A 17,045-nucleotide genomic window follows, 5' to 3' on the forward strand; every position below is an offset into this window, starting at 1 on the left:
TGATCTCCACCCTTGCCTCCCTCAGCAGTCTGGGATCCAAATCATCCGGTCCTGGAGATCTGTCCACTTTTAAGCCTGCTAACACCTCCAATACCTTGTCACTCCCTATATAAATTTGCCTCTGCTGCAATTTTTCACCTATGGGGGAAGGCAGAAGGAAGACAGACAGCACGGCAGTTTTGACAGGCTGGCTACTATTGGGAAGGAAGAGGGGTTACTTCCTTTGGAGGGTAACCCCTATGCCAACTGGAGGCACTCCTCCTAAGATGGTACCCCACCATTGTGCCTCTGCTTCTGACCTCTAAAACCTGACCCCTCTTTTGCTTGGGTCTCCAATCCCTGCCTACCTAAAATGCCCAGATTTACCTTCAAGTCCAAGAGACATCTCCCTCCTTCCTGTTTGCAGTCCCATCAATGGCCACTGATATTGCTGGTAGTACTTGGATTACAGAACTGCCAGTCAATTGGATGGGACTTCCTTTCCCTTGGGGGCTGAAGTCCTACTCTCAAGTAATTAAGGCCGCCCCCCAGTATATTATCATTGCTAGACAGCAGGATTTAAAGTCAGCGAGGTGCCTAACGATTTTTTGCTCAGGGGCAGGAGAGATGTGTAACCCATCCCCCCTATAAAATCCACTCCAGTATCTCTGAGGTTGAGGTTTACAAATCTTCATTCCTGGCAAAAAAGCCTCTTCGGCTGGGAATGCACACTGATAAATTATGGAATACAACTTGGAATTATTTTTACAGGTACAGATGTGATGAATATGAGTTCTAATCTTACCATGGCAAATTAATAAATCTGATAGCAACAAAAAAAATTTCCACAAAATTTCATCCAAAAATGAAATCCATAAATTTTGAATTTGTTGGTTGTAGCTGCACATAAGCTCAGTAGCCTGAAGTTAAGAGATATTAGAGGTCATAGTATCACTTCAACATATTCTCATGGCATACCTCATGGACTTTTCCTTCTGCCTGGGGTACTGTTTACATTGTTTACCCTTTCTTTTTCTTTTTTTTTTCAGGACAATAAGGTCCATTAAACCTAGTCTTCAGTGGTTCGCCAGGCAGAGGCAGCAGAACGAGTTTAAAAGTACGGGTCTCAGTTGTTGTATCTGCTCAGTTCTTCATCACTTGCTGGAAAATCTTAAGCTGCCGTGCACGCTTAAGCCTTTCTTTGAATTTGGATGCATAATCTAAGAGGATAATTTCCTCTCCTTGTGCCTGAAAGCTTTCTTTAATAAGATTAAGGGGTCCTCTCACTTCACGTCCGTAGACTAGCTCAAAGGGACTGAAGCCAGTTGTCTCATTTGGTACATCTCTAGTGGCACCCCAATCTTGGGATACTCAAGTCAAGATGCTCTGATCATCGTCTTTAGTGTTTGGTGATATCTTTCTAAAGCACCCTGGGATGGTGGATGATAAGCAAACAATTTAAGCTATCTCACTCCTGAGCTACACATTGTCTCCTGGAATACACATGACATGGATTTTGACCCCTGGTCAGATTGACCTTCTCTTGGTGGCTCAACATTGAGTAAGACAGTTGGATTCATGCCTCAATTAAAACCCTTGCTGTCATCTTTTTCAATGATATTGCTTCTGGGACCCAAATAGACAAATCCATAATAGTCAAGAGATATCTATGCCTGAGTATTCCTGAAAAAAGAGACGTGTCTAAGCTTTTCATCTAGCTCTCATCAGGACATTGCAAGAATACCAATATAAGGGGAAAACGACAATTTATACTGTATGAGAAGATAGTGCTGATTGGTTGACAAGGTGATTCTGATCGGTAGAGGCATTGCCATAGAGAATGCACCTGTTAATGGTGACTGACAGTTAACTGCCAAGCATTGTTTGAAATTTAAACCAGGCAGCTTTCCCAATTGCCCTGAGGAATGAATCAGCAAATGACAATCACTTACTTTATTTAGCTAAAACAGGCACAACGTGTGTGCACATTCTTTTTGTATGCAAAGAACAGGGCCCTGTGTATTAATATATGTAGCTTCCAGTACAGGCAAATGTGCCACACTGTGAGCCCAACTGACAATCTTAAGTTGGTTTTCGGCATAATTTTTAGAACACTGAGGATTATTTAGCAAATGTCCAATCACAGAATCACATCTAATGTTGGACACTGTATTTTGAGTTTACAAGCACAGGCTGGCTAGGTATGCTCTATCTGTTTTTAAGTTCATCCATAAACCTCCCTAAAGTTTTCAAAATTCTGATCAAGCTTCTTCACCCTAAATGGCATTTCATTTTCCTCTCGCAAGTTCCACAATAGTCTGATTCTGTCTCTTCCTCAGATTTCTAAATTTTGTCTACAAGCTTCTGGAGCAACTTCCTGTGGCCGAAACTTTCTGAGTGGGTGGGGGGGAACCAAATGGTGAGAAGGGTAAAAATTTGTTTCACGCAGTCATGAAACCAGCTTGGGATCGTCCGCTCCACCTGCACGTCCGGAATATAATTTCAATAATTTAGCATCTCATTATAAACACTGGTCACCAGAAACATCCCCCCAGATCAAATTTCCTACCTGCATCGGCGTGACTTCAGAAAGGCGTGCTTCATGACTGCCTTTAAAAGGCGTGCACCTGGTGACCTGAACTTCGAGTGGAACTCAGAGGTGAGGTCACACAACCTTGCGCAACGCTCGCGAGCATCGCCTGTAGGAGATGAAGGAGAAGGCAATGCGCATTCACTGGGGGCACAGGCAAGTTGCTTTTTCCTGTCTGGCTTTCAGAACAGTGCCGGGGAAAGGGCTCAAATGTGGGTCTGGCCAAGGGGTGGGGGACAAGACAGCACAGACTGAATGAAGTGCTCAAGCAAATGCTGGCGGGGTGGGAGGCAAGGTAAAACAGATTGGAGGAAATACTCAAGCACATTCCTGGGTGGGTGGGGAGATGGAGGCTATGGAAGTGGCCCTGCACTTGGAAAAGCTTGTCAAAAGTGAGCATTCTTCTGCAGCTGAGACCATTCAGCAGGAGCTCCATTGACATGCTTGGAGCTGGGCCTCTGACTTGTTTCTGCCTATTCAAGTAACACAAAAGCATGAAAGTGACACCAAATGCTCCAGAACTTTTCACCTCTTGGGCGCAGACTGCAAATTAATGTGTATTTTAGGGGGCAGCAGAGCAATTGCCTGACTGGGCAAGTTGTAGAATCCCCTTGTGAAAGCTGGCCATGGGGCAGTCATTGGTAGAGGCACTCACAGCCCCTTGCAATTTCTTTATTAAGGTTTGGACCAGTATCCATTATAGATCGAGCTAACAGTGCAGCCTTGCAGTGTGGGTCAGGAGAATGCCTGTGCCTGAGCTGACAGCACAGCATGTGGTCCAGTGGGCAAGGCTGCTGCCAATTGGTCAAGTGGAGTGAGACAGAGGTGGGTGGTGTTTCACACAGCCAGTGAGCGCACTACACACTGGTCATCCACATGATGTCCAGCACTCTCCTGCATTCGTGAAGGAGCCTTCAGACTTAACAAAGATAGATTCTTAGAACACCTATGCTAAGCCATGCGCCTTTCTCTAGGATCATGCAAGAGGAGAACATCAGGATCATTTAGCGATATGCCTCATGGCTTAGAGGGAGCAAAGAAGAAGAAGAGGCAAAGGGAGGAGCATCTCCCTCAAGATGAAGGGACTGCAGGGCCTGCTGCATCAGCAGCTGAAGATCTGCTGTGAGCTGTTGCTCATAGGCACCTCGCTAGACCCAGGGTCAATAGATGGCACCTGTCATTCCTGCAAGTGACTAAGAACTAGTGTCACCGAAGACTGCTCATGTCTAGGGAACTGGTTGGTCACATATGCCACCTGTTGCAGGATTTGGCGCCATGGGGACATGGAGGGCATCCACTACCAATGGCCGTGAAAGTGATTGAGGCACTCAATTTTTACACTAGTGGCTACTTCCAGGGCTCTGCAGATGCCCTGTGTGGGTTCTTGCAAGTCTCCAGGCACAAGTGTATCCCGGAGGTCATGGATGCCATCTTTGCGAAGGCACAGAGCTTTGTGCATTTTGCTTGGGATCAGGAAAGCCAGGAAGAAAGAGCACTGGGATTTACATCAATTGTATCCACTCACTGTATGTTCAGTTGATGTGCGACCACCACAAACTCATCCTACAGGTCTGCGCAGGAGTCCCAGGGACCATTCACGACTCCAAAATCCTTAGAAAGTGTCAGATCCCTGGCATCTTCCAGGCTCCAGAGAGGCTGCAGGGTTGGCTCCTCAGGGACAAGGGCTACCCCCAGAGAACATGGCTGATGATGCCCATGCAGCGGCCTCAGACTGCAGCAGAGAGATAGTATAACGAGGCTCAAGCTGTAATCCGGACTTTGGAGGAGCAAACAATAGGCATTTATAAAATTAGGTTTCAGTGTCTCAGTAGATACAGGTCCAGTAGAGCACTGCAACATAGTCCCCAGAGAGTGTCACACACCACTGTAGCTTGCTGCGTCCTCCACAACTTCATGCTGCAACGAGGGGAGGGCCAGGCTGAGGGGGAGATAGCGGAGCTGCATGCCTCCTCCGATGAGGAGGACATTGAAGGGGATGATGATGCTGAAGGCAAGGATGCCTGTGATGAGTCCCTCACACTTGCCAGATGAGGGAGGCACACTCAGGAAGCCCTCATAGCCGTAACATTCATGGAGGATGATGATGGGATGCAGTGAGGACAGTCCTGACAAGCTTATCTTGCATCTGTGAACGTTTGACTCCTGTGTGGCTGATGGCAGCGCATATACACTAAGTGCTCAGGCTCATGTCATGGAGATGCAATGTAGACCATAATAGGCACTAGATTCTAAGAGGATGATGACGCATGCAGTGAGGACATTCTATAGATCTTCACATAGCTCCCATGGATGCCTGACTCCTGTCTGGCTGGGGGCAGCTCGCTTGTGCTTTATGATCAGGGTCATATCATGGTGACATAGCCGTAAAACTTTAAATGCAATTGATCCTTTGTCAGCCTTCAGCACTTGAACCCTTCAGGAGCACACCATCACCGGTCACAGATGCTGAACAGATGGGGGGGGCCAGCCCCATTTCAAAGGTGCTGAGAGCACACAAAGAGAATGACAGAACTCTGTGACACCTGCCCACGACATTCAGGCAGCAATGACAAGCACTATGAAGGTTGCAGGCATCAGTAATGTGTCCAGTGAGCGTTAAGCTGGACCATCACTTTAGTCTCAAGGTTACACACTGCACAGGGAAGAGGCCCTGGACTGAGACACCTGCCTTTATCTTGAGCAAGAAACAAGGTTTTACATCTGAGTGACACAAACACTGCTCATCAGAACAAGGAGCCATAGACAGGGAGACATTCTTGGGAGTTTATTTACAATAGTGAACATTATTTACAAGTGATTAACACTGCACCCAGGTTGTGGAACTACAGCTTCTTAACCTTCATACCCTCGCCGCTATATCTTGGTGCTTCCCCGATATCCACAGTGAGGTGGGGGCAGCCTGCTGACAGCTATATCCTGTCTGTGATGACCTTGGTGGGCGTCCTCTGGAGGGCCGAGACCTGGAGGGCCCCTGCCTGCCTTCGGAGCCTTGCTGAGTGGCAGTTGCACCTCCTTGGCCTGTGGACCTGAAACTGCTGGGGTCACAGAAAGAGGGGATTTGGGTGGGGTGGACACTGCTGGAGTCACCAAGGTGAATGGCCCCGGGGTGTACACCTGCTTCTCCTCCTACCTATGGGTGCCCAAGGGCCCCTGGCTGACTCCTTGAGGATAAGGGGAAGCTGGGGTGAGTACAAGCTGACCTGCACCCCTCTTGATAATGCTGGAGGCCAACTAAGGTGTCAGCAATGGAGTTCAGCATGCACAGCAGTGCAGGACCAATGTCCTGGACTAAGGTCTCCATGCCAGCTGCCATCCTACCTGTGTTGACCTTGGTGTAATGGCATGCCGGCACTACCACCTCAAACTGAAGGTGGATGGACTCCTCCATTGCGCCTTGCAATCTGAGAAATGCAGTGTACATCCCTTCCTGATGTTCTTGAGCTTGCCTTTGCAGCTCTAGCAACTGAGCTATGGCTGAGTCCTGAGGCTCCTCATCTGACCTGGACTCAAGAGATTTCTGGCCCCCAGCAGTTCTCTAAGTGCCGGAAACCTGGGAAGTCCCTGTCTCCACATGCGATGGATCAGTGCTCACCAGATTGTGACCCCAAGGCTACTCTAAAACTCAGTCCCACTGAGGTGAGTGTTTCTGCTCTGGTGAAGGGTGTGGATGAATGCTGTGAGGGGTAGAGGACTTCACAGCAGGCCTCCACTATTTCTGAAGGAGACATTGGTAAATTTAGGGCCAACATGTTTCCTCCCTTTGGCAGACATGCTTTGCAGCAGCTTCCGATCCCTTAGAGAGTGCTAGCCCTTTAACTATGGCACCCAGATTACTGAAGGCCTGAGGTGATGGTGGGGTGGATGAATCAGAGGCTGCCCCACCAACGAACAGGTGTGTTTCCCAGGAGTGCATTATAAATGGGATGGGACACATCGGGAATGGGACTATACGGTGCGAAAACACGCCGTTGAGGCCAAAGGGTAACTTTCTCATGCCTGCTACTGCAATTCATGCAAATCTGGGACAATTCCACCTTATGTATTAAGCATTGCAGTTTTAACTGTATCATAATCTTCAAACTGTATTATAATCTTCAGACTGTTCATCTGAAAGGGTTGAATAAGCCTCTAATGCTTTTCCTATCAAAACGCTTTGTAATAAAATCATCCAAATTAGTTTAGGTCATTGTAACTTTGTTGCAATTTTCATAGACAAGACAGTGGGCTGAATTTTCCTCCCGTTGGGGGCGAAGTTGAAGGGTGGGCGCACACAGGCACACTTCCTCTTGGCACCCCCGATTGGGGGTGTGGCGCTATTTTACGTGGGCGGGCATTCTACGCGTCGGCGAGCGAGGATGCGTAAAATCTTGCCCAATGAACATTTCAACATCATCCTCACTGATTTTAAGCATTAGGTGAATGTTCCTTGTCAAATCATAACCAGGAGTTAAATTTGACCCATTAAGCATGACTGCTACTTCCTGTCCACATAATTGAAGCATTTCTCTGTCCAGTTCAAATTTTCTGGCTTCCCTCTCTCTTTGCCATTCAACATTTCCCTTTGCTTTTATTCTCTGAACTCTCTACCTTTCTCTTTCTTCTGTTTCGAGTTCAAGTTGCTTCATTTGTAATTGTATCCTAGCCAACTCAATCTGCGTTTTAGTTGGATTACCTTTTCCTTCCGCAAAGTTCAAGAGTTCAGCCAATACCTCAACTATTTCTCACTTTTTAGCACCTATTTTTAACTCTATTTCTAACTTTTCTGCCAGTGCTTTTAAATTAATCTTTGTTAAATATTGCAGCTTAATCAAAGACAAGTCCTTTCTTTTGAGAAAGGTTTCAGCAAGACATAGCCATTTTAACTTTTCAATGAATACAGCAAAATTTTATTTGTTTGAACTCTGACAAACTCAGTGCACCCATATCAGCCTATGGATTTGAAATGCCAGATGAGCCCCCAATTTGTTACAACTCCATAGAGACCAATAACTTTTAAGAAGAAATTCGAACTTCCAGCTAATAGCGGAAAAGGTGACACAACATGATTTCATCTTTGAAGACTTTTACTGAAGCAAAAAACTAAAAGCACTCTTAACTAAACACTACCTTTGTAGGGAAGTTATCCTTTAAACCATGAAACAGAACATTCCCTTTTTTCCTTTGGTAGTACAGAACTTGACTATAGCTGAAAAAAGAGATTTTTTTTTTGTTGCAGCTTTTTGTCTTCCACACAACAGTACAATTCACAAGCAAATGCCAATGTCAGGGGAAATCATAAATTAATACTGTATGAAAAGAGAGTGCTGTTTGGTAGAGGGGTTGCTATGGAGAATGCACCAGCTGATAGTGCACCTAGTCTACCTCAGATTACCCTGAAAGGGTAAGTTATCTCAAAAATTTGAGCAGCAGGTAGAACTAACTGTTTTATGCTGCTACTATGCAGAAGCAACATGAGTGGTATTCGCCACTAACAGGATGCTGCCAAGCATTGTTTGAAATTTAAACCAGGGAGCTTGAATCTGATTGGCTAAGACATTGCCTTGGAGAATGAACCAGCGAATGGCTGTCACTTATTTTGTTTAGCTGAAACAGGCGCAACGTGTGTAAATGTTCTTCCTGTTTGCAAGAACAGGGCCCTGTTTATTAATATATGTAGCTTCCAGTGCATGTAAATATGCCACACTGTGAGCCTGACTGACCATATTAAATTGGTTGTCAGCGTAATTCTTAGCACACTGAGGATTATTTAGCAAATGTTGTCCAAGTGCGGAATCACATCTAATGTTGGATACTGTGTTTTGAGTTTTGTAAGCATAGGCTGGTTGGGTCCAGTCTGTACCTTGTCTGTTGTGAACAGTGGAAGGGACATGCTGTTTGATACGATCCACTAGTTCATGACTTTGAACTCGCTTTCCTTTACACACTAGTTTAGAAATCTGCCAGGGGCTTCTCTACACGGTGCCACAAGCCTACCTTCATTGGTCAATATACACGTTGGGATTCTTACAGTTCCACATGCTATAAGATTGGCCTTATCAGTACTTCATAAATAGGGCCCAAGCCATTTGCTCACCAGGCAAGCTTGATGCTGAAAAAGCACACATCAAAGCCAACCTGTGGGATAATGGCTACCCTGATCAAATCATTTCACTCTGTATATCACACAAACTCATGAATGGGCCTAAGGCTGTCACTTTCAAGCCTGAAAAGCACCCAGTCTACCTCAGATTACCCTGGAAGGGTAAGGTATCTCAAAAATTTGAGCAGCAGGTAGAACTAACTGTTTTATACTACTACTATGCAGGAGCAACATGAGTGGTATTCGCCACTAACAGGATGCTGCTGTCAAGCCAAAAAGACATTCTGCCTGTCACACAAATAAGTAATGTGGTATATGTCTTTCAGTGCCAGTCTGATGCTAGATATGTGGGTCTGGTGAATTGTATCAAACAGCATGCTCCTTCCGCTGTTCACAATGGGCATGGTACAGACCATACTCGACCAGCTTGTGCTTGCAAAACTCAAAATACAGTGTCCAATATTAAATGTGATTCCATGATTGGACAACATTTGCTAAATAATCCTCAGTGTGCTAAGAATTACACTGACAACCAATTTAAGAATAGTAATTTGGTAGTACAGAACTTGAGTATTGCTAAAAAAAGGAGACATGTCTAAGCTTTTCATCTTGCACTCATCAGGACACTCGCAAGAATATCAATATAAGGGGGAAAATAACAATTTTACTGTATGTGAAGAGAGTGCTGATAAGTTAACAAGTGGCACTGTTTTCCCCCTTATATTAGTATTCTTGTGAGTGTCCTGATGAGTGCAAGATGAAAAGCTTAGACGTATCTCTTTTTTCACCAATAAAAATTAAGATTGTTAGTCAGGCTCACAGTGTGGTGCATTTTTGTGTACTGGAAGCTACATATATTAATGCACAAGGCCCTCTCTTTGCAGACAGAAAGCATATGTACATTGCGCCTGTTTCAGCTAAACAAATTAAGTGACAGCCATTCGCTGACTCATTCCCCAGGACAATGTCTCGACCAATCAGAGTCAAGCTTCCAGGTTTACATTTCAAACAATGCTTGGCAGTTCATTATCAGTCACCATCAACTGGTGCATTCTCCATAGCAATGCCTCTTCCGATCAGTATCGACTTGCCAATCAATCAGCACTCTGTTCTCATATAGTATAAATGTGTTGTTTCCTTTGACATTGGCATTTTCTTGCAAATTGCCCTGTTGACTACAAGACGAAAAGCTTTGACAAAGAAGTCCGCCTTTCAGTAATATTCCCCTTTTATTTTAGCATACTTGAAAGCACACTTTACAGGTATACTTTACACTGTACTTTAAGTAGATATTCAATTCTCCCAGAACCAGTCCAAGGTGATTCTTTGTTGCCAAGAGTTTACTTCTGTTCTTTTCCTTTATTAGCCTGGGAACTTTTAATCTTAGAACTGTCTTTCACTGTGAAGTTTTTTACCCCCCGAGATTCTTCCTAGAGCACAAGCTAGGTAAACCTTCCAGCCTTGTTCAAACTCCTAATGAATTTGGTCTTTTCAATCTGAGTGTGACCTCCCACATGCATTCCTGTATGGTGAACAACAGATCTTGCTTCCAATAACTGCTTTCCCTTTCCTGGATCCTGACAGACTGCCTATGTCTGTGGGTTTTCAGAGATAAATTAGAAACCCTTCCCCTCTCAAAGTTCATTTCCATGGCAATGTGAACCACATGAGCCTCATGTCCAGATAGAAATGCTCATTAGCTTTCCCTGAGACCCCAATTCTCTTTATCTTGGAAGTAAATGGACAGTTTAAAGCACAACTGTTAGACCATAAGAACATAAGACGTAGAAGCAGAAGCAGGCCATTCATCGAGTCTGCTCTCCCATTCAGTGAGATCATGGCTAATCTGATAATTCTCAACTCCCCATAACCCTTGATTCCCTTATGCTTAAAAATCTGTCTATCTCAGCCTTGAATATACTTAACGACCCAGCCTCAACAGCCTTCTGAGGTAAAGAAATCCACGTATTCACTACCCTCTGAGGGAAGAAATTCCTCTTCATCGCTGTCTTAAGTGGGTGACCCCTTACTCTGAAATTATGCCCTCTGGTCCTAGACTCTCCCACAAGGGAAAACAATCTCTCAGCATCTAACCTGTCAAGCCCCCTAAGCATTTTATGTTTCAATAAGGTGGCCTCTCATTCTTCTAAACTCCAATGGTTATAGGCCCAACCTACTCAGCCTCTCCTCATAAGAAAATCGCTCCAGATCTGGGATCAACCTACTGAACCTTCTCTGGACTGCCTCCAATGCCAGTATATCTTTCCTTAGATAAGGGGACCAAAACTGTTTACAGTATTCTAGGTGTGCTATAACTACTGCCTTGTATAGTTTTAGCAAGGCTTCCCCATTTTTATACTACATTCTCTTTGAAATAAAGGCCAACATTCCATTTGCCTTCCCTATTACCTGTTGAACTTGTATGTTAGCTTCTTGGGATTCATGCATGAGGTCTACCAAATCCCTCTGTGCTGCAGCTTCTGCAGTCTTTCTCCATTTAAATAATATTCATCTTCTTTATTCTTCCTGTCAAAGTGCATTACCTCATATTTTCCCATATCTGCCAAGTTTTTGCCCACTCACTTAACCTGTCTATAACTCTCTGTAGACTCTTTGTGCCATCCTCACCACTTGCCTTCCCACCCATTTTTATGTCATCTGCAAACTTGGTGGTAGTACATTCTATTCCCTCATATAAGTCATTAATATGTATTGTACTAAATAATTGTGGCCCCAGCACTGGTCCCTGTGGCACTCCACTAGTTACAAGTTGCCATCCTGAAAATTTCCCCTTATCCCAACTCTCTGTCTTCTATTAGTTAGCCAATCCTCTATCCATGCTAATATACTATCCCCAACATCTTGGGCTCTTATTATATTAAGTAGCCTTATGTGTGGTACCTTATCAAATGCCTTTTGGAAGTCCAAATATATGACATCTACTGTTTCCCCTTTATCTATCCTGCTTGTTATCTCCTCAAAGAATTCTGATAAATTTGTCAGGCATGATTTCCTCTTCATGAAGCCATCCTGACTCTGCTTGATTATAATATGCATTTCTAAATGCTCTGCTATTACAACCTTTATAAAATACTCCAACATTTTCCCAATGATGAATGTTAAGCTAACTGACTTATAGTTATCTGTTTTTGTCTCCCTCCCTTTTTGAATAAGGGCATTACATTGGCAGTTGTCCAATCTTCTGGAACTTTTCCAGGATCTAAGGATTGTTGGAAGTTTACTACCAGTGCATCCACTATCTGTGTAGCTACTTCCTTTAATATCCTAGAATGCAACCCATCAGGACCAGGGGACTTATCAGCCTTTAGCCCCCATTAGTTTCCCTAGTACTTTTTCTCTAGTGATAACTATTGTATTTATTTCCTCCCCCAACTTCTGCCCCTCGATTATTTAGTATTTTTTCGATTGCTATTAATATCTTCTGCCATGAAGACTGGTGCAAAGTATTTATTCAACTCCTGTGCCATTTCCTGGCTCCTCATTATTATTCCCCCAGCCTTGTTCTCTAAGAGGCTTATGTTCACTTTGGCCTCTCTCTTCCTTTGTATATATTTAAAGAAGCTCTTACTGTCTATGTTTATATTACTTGCTAGTTTACCCTCAAAGTTTATTTTCTCACTTTTATTTGGTCATCTTTTGTTGGTTTTTAAAACTTTTCAAATCCTCTGGCTTACCACAAACTTTTGCCGCATTGTGTGTTTTTTCTTTCAATTTGATACTATCCTTAACTTCCTTGGTTAACCATGGTTGGTTTATCCCCTTCCTAGAACCCCTCTTTCTCACTGGGATATATCTTTTATTGTGAGTCATGAACTATTTTCTTAAACATCTGCCATTGTTCATCAACCGTCTTTTCTGCTGAACTCCTTTCCCAGTCCACTCCAGAAAACTCTGCTCTCACCCCTTTATAATTACCCTTATTTAAGTTTAGCACAGTTGTTTCCGACCCATGTTTCTCACTCTCAAACTGAATGCTGAATCTACTGTGTTATGGTTACTGTTTCCTGGGAGATCTTTCACTCTGAGATCATTTATTAAACCTGCCTCATTACACATTACTAGATCCAGAATAGCTTGATCCCTGGTTGGATCCACAACATATTGTTCTAGGAAACTGTCCAGAACACACTCTATGAATTCTTGCTCGTGGCTCCCTCTGCCAATTTGATTTTCCCAATCTACATGAAGATTAAAGTCACCCATGATTAATGTACTGCCTTCTTTACTTGCCCTCATTACCTCCTGATTTATTCTCTGTCCTACAGTATAGCTACTGTTAGGTGGCCTAAAGACTACTTCCATCAGTGTATTTTTCCCCTAGTTATTTCTTACCTCCACCCATATGGATTCTACATCTTCCAATCCAAGATCATTTCTTGCTTTTGTACTTATTCCATCTCATACTAACAAAGTTATCCCACCACCCCTTCCTTCCTGCTTGTCCTTTTGAAAGTCACATACCCCTGAATATTTAGTTCCCAGCTTTGATCTTCTTGTAACCATGTTTCTGTAATGGCTATAAGATCATACCCATTAACCTCTATTTGTGCTGTTAATTCATTTATTTTGTTCCAAATACTACATGCATTTAAGTAAAGAGCCATTAATTTTGCCTTTTTACTATTTTTTCCCCCTTTGACCCTATTTGCTGCTTTTTATTATGTTTGCACACTCTGTCCCTCCTTGTCACACTCTGGGTAGCATTACCTAAATAGCTGCCCTGCAATGCTGCCATATCCTTTTGCTTTGTAAGCATATGTATCCCCTCTCCAGGACCCTCTCCCCCTCTATTTAGTTTAAAGCCCTCTCTACAGCCTTGGTTATTTGATTCACCAGGACAGGTCCCAGCACAGAAACTGATATTCTCAACCCTTTTCTGGGAGTTTGGAGACTCATAGTATGTCCACTGTTAGCACACAGGCTGCTGCCATGGTCTCCACCTTGCACCTTTGCCCAATAAAACAACCTGGGCCACCTTTAATCTCTAACAAGCTAACCACCCAAGCTTGCTGTCAGGCAGACTGCATAACAAGTCACATGATCGCTTTCATTTTACCTTAAATTAAAGAAACAGTCCCAAAATGTAACAATCTTATAAACTGCATAATTGTAACAAAATTTAGAAAAAAATTTGTCCACGCGTAATGTGGATTTCCTGATATATGCTCCTGCTCAGCAAGAATTCAAGTATTTCTAAAACTTATTGACAATCTAGACCTTCCAGTACTTTAGCTTCTGAATATGATTTATGCAGGAAAATTCAGCTTCAAAATGTTATCACTTCCTAAGCGCACCTGTAATAAGGGCAAATGACAAGAAATTTGAAAAGAAAACAGAAAATGTGATTCTTTTCAAGCTTGACTTTTGGGCCATCACTGCCATCACCACTTTCTCCAGTTACTTTATATAATATTTTAATTCTTTTTGATGCCAATTCACCTGCTCATTGTAGCAAAGGACATGCTATCAGTGTTCACAAATTAGTTATAGTCTTCATCAAGATGCTGACTTTGTATAATGCCCAGTGAGGTAGACCCACACCTTTTTTGCCACATGTTTTGCTCTTTCCAAGGTTCAATCAGTCACTGGTTTGACTTATCCAAATTGGTGGTAGTCAAACTATCAGGTGGAAGCAGATCTTCTGAGGTGTGATGCTGGAAATTGAAGAAATTCCAATTTTGCTCATTTGCTTTTTTGGGTTAAAGATTTATTGCAGTGGTTGATCAGAACAAAGGGCAAAAAAACTTCAAAGTTAAAATTAGCAACGTTATTAACCACCTGTCTGATTTTTTTTGCTGTTTTCCATTTTCCTTACATTAGAGATAATTGGTTCTCACAGACTCTGATTTTGTGAAACCTTGGATATCACTGCAGTCTTGCAAAGCTTATCTTTCACTGCACTCACACATTTCCTTCCTTCTATAGGTTTCAAGAAATTTTACAAGATTATTTATCACCAGCTTTCTGGCGATTCTGTTCTTTGATAACTTTCACTAGAAGCATCCTTGGCTTCCAAAACTGGGTCTAACTTGCAAATGAATCTTTTGTATCTATAGACCTGCTGAGTGATACTAGAAGTCAATGTTTCCTTGTAAAGTTGTATATTGACATCTATATTTTCTTGTCTGGCGAAAAACCTAAGCACAATTGTCTGCTGGTTTTGCTGCTGATAAATGTTTCTCAGATCAGTGTGTTCCTCCTGAGTCAGGAATCAATCCTCAATATTTAATTACATTTAACACGTTTAACCAAACAGGATGCGTGTTCAACATAAACACATTTTTAACAGATGGTTCAATGTTCTGTTGAACACAGAATTCAATCAAAGCATATCACGATGCATCTACTAATAATGTGGAACTGCTTTGCCAACCACATATAGTGGCATAATGGGACTAGAAACTGCCTTAAAATGTACTAAACTTCAAGGATGAGAAGATGTGAAAATGTAAGAAAATTTATAGGATGATACCTGGGGAAGAAGAAATTGATATGAAAACAGTTTAGAGACAATGAGGGAACCAAACAAGCCCTACGGTCAAGCATTGCAAAGTCTGATAGCTGTGGATTATTTTAATTCTTGAGATCCCCTCCTCACCACAATCTCTATCAGTGGAACTGGTAAATACATAGACATTCCCTGCTGAGACAGGCCTAATTATGTGTATTGTCAAAATTGCTTCCAACATGGTGTCTCATTGCCTGATTACACTGAGTGATAAATTGTTTTTGTGTGTCAGATCAAACTTTATTTAATTCAATTTTTTAATGTCAGAACTTAATGTGAATTCGACAATTATAAGTGGCCAGCGATATGGACAACAGACTACAAGGAAGGATCCTTGTTTCATAGATTAAATTCATGGAGAATGAAAATGCTTCTTTAAACTATTCACAGTAAGTGAGTAAATCCACCAAGGCCTGAATTTTTAGCCTGACGGGCGGGCATGATCAGTGGGCCTGGGATTGGCCGGGAAATGGACCGCCGACCGCGATTGCTCCCTGACCGTGATTTCACACTGGCTGGCCAATTAACAGCCAGCCAGTGTGAAGCACACACTGAAAAGCTCAGCGCTGCTGGGGTGGGGGTGAGAGGAGGGTGGGCAATGACGTCAATGTGGGCACAGGCAAGCACTGAAAGAAAGCTCCCTGAAGGCAGAGAGCTGGATCAGGTAGCTGCAAACCCAAAAATGTTCCAATAAAGTTTTAAAAAGAACTAAAATGTCCAAGCGTCACAATCTGGCACCTGAAAATATATATATGCTGTCCACAGATTTTTATTTTTATTTTATTTCATTACCGAAACCTCATCCCGCCCTTGGATGAGGTTTCATAAAACATTTAAAGGCTGTCTGGCCAATTCACTGGTCCGCTAACAGTAAGGTTGGATGGGCGGTGAAATATAGCAGGCAATTGCACTGTTAATGGGCTTAATTGCCCTCTTAATTGTCAGCGGGTGTGCTCCCGACTTGTGCGCACGCCCGCCAAGCGAAATATTGCGCGAGTGCGCAGTGATGTCAGGATGCTCACCCCACGCCATCTCGCGCGATTTCACGCCCGATTAACGTAAAATTCAGCCCCAAGTGTTGTGCTATTGTCACGAGGATTTGATCGTCAATCTAAACTGAGTTAGCTACAACTTCCCTCAGTATCCTTGAGTTTCTATTGACAACTGTTCATTTATGAAGATTAAAACTGTTCATGATTTTGAAAACCTCTATCTTCTCTTAAGGCCAGCTTCTCCTTTCTCTCTGCCCCCCTGTGATCTTGACATCCTGCCTAAAGTGTAGTGCCCAGAATTGAACACAACACTCCATCTGAGGCCTAGCAGTACTCTCTTGATTTTTTTTACTTTATTTCTCTATTAATAAAGCCAAGGATCTTTATACTTCATTAATGGTCTTCTCAACTCATTTGGGTGAGGCACCAACAGATCTATTGAGCTGCAAGATTCAGCACCATCAGACAGGAGTTGAGCAAAGTAGAAGAAAACAAATAGCAGAATGGACATGAAATTTGGCTAAGGAACTAAGAGCAAAGGGTAGTGGTGAAATGGTGGTTTTTCAAACTGGAGTAAAGTACATAGCACTGTTTCCAAGGGTCAGTATGGGGCCACTGCTCTTTTTGATATATATATATTAATGGACTGGACTTGGGTCTACAGGGCACAATTTCAAAGTCTGAAGGTGACATGAAACTTTGAAATGTAACGGATGATGAGGGAGATAGTAACAGACCTCAGGAGAACAAAGACAGACTGGTAAAATGGACATACACATGGCAAATGAAATTTAATGAAGAGGAGTGCAAAGTGATAAATTTTGGCAGGAAGAGAGTCAATATGAACTAACTAGT

The sequence above is a fragment of the Carcharodon carcharias genome, chromosome 3, assembly GCF_017639515.1.
Source record: "Carcharodon carcharias isolate sCarCar2 chromosome 3, sCarCar2.pri, whole genome shotgun sequence".
Taxonomy (NCBI): domain Eukaryota; kingdom Metazoa; phylum Chordata; class Chondrichthyes; order Lamniformes; family Lamnidae; genus Carcharodon; species Carcharodon carcharias.